We start from the raw sequence: 742 nt of genomic DNA on the forward strand, positions 1-742 counted from the left end.
AAGTAGCATCCAAAAGCCAACAATCCATGCCAACAACTTTGAACTTAAACCACAGCTCATCACCCTTGTTCAGAACAACTGTTCGTTTGGAGGAGGTGTTCAAGAAGACCCCAATCAACATTTGACCACCTTCTTGAGAATATGTAACACAGTGAAGTCTAATGGTGTTCACCCTGACGCCTATAGACTGCTCTTGTTTCCATTCTCACTTAGGGACAAAGCAGCCAAGTGGCTGGAATCTTTCCCAAGGGAAAGCTTGACAACTTGGGAAGACGTGGTGAATAAATTCTTAGCAAGATTTTACCCTCCTCAATGAATCAATAGGCTGAGATCTAAGGTCCAAACTTTTAGGCAACAATATGGTGAGACTCTATATGAAGCATGGGAGAGGTTCAAGGACTTAACAAGGAGGTGTCCACCTGACATGTTCAACGAATGGGTGCAGCTGCACATTTTCTATGAAGGACTCTCTTATGAGTCAAAGAAGGCCGTAGACCATTCATCCAGAGGATCTTTGAACAAGAAGAAGACTATTGAGGAAGCCATAGAAGTTATTGAAACAGTAGCAGAGAACGACTACTTCTATGCTTCCGAAAGAAGGAACACAAGAGGAGTAATGGAGCTAAACAATGTAGATGCTCTGTTGGCCCAAAACAAGCTCATTACCCAGCAGCTGGCTGACCTCACCAAGAAGATGGAGATGAACCAAGTAGCAGCAATCTCAACTTCATCAACAACCCAA

The 742-nt window shown here is 43.4% G+C and overlaps 1 non-coding gene across 1 annotated transcript; it reads right to left on the reverse strand.

The window, feature by feature from the left end:
• Positions 1 to 322: 322 nt before the first annotated feature.
• On the reverse strand, positions 323 to 426 carry LOC148571698 (small nucleolar RNA R71). Its single transcript, XR_015880527.1, has one exon. It is a non-coding gene; the product is annotated as a small nucleolar RNA R71 (small nucleolar RNA).
• Positions 427 to 742: the final 316 nt, after the last annotated feature.

The sequence above is a fragment of the Arachis ipaensis genome, chromosome B3 (assembly GCF_059453495.1).
Source record: "Arachis ipaensis isolate K30076 ecotype BB chromosome B3, ASM5945349v1, whole genome shotgun sequence".
Taxonomy (NCBI): Eukaryota; Viridiplantae; Streptophyta; class Magnoliopsida; order Fabales; family Fabaceae; genus Arachis; species Arachis ipaensis.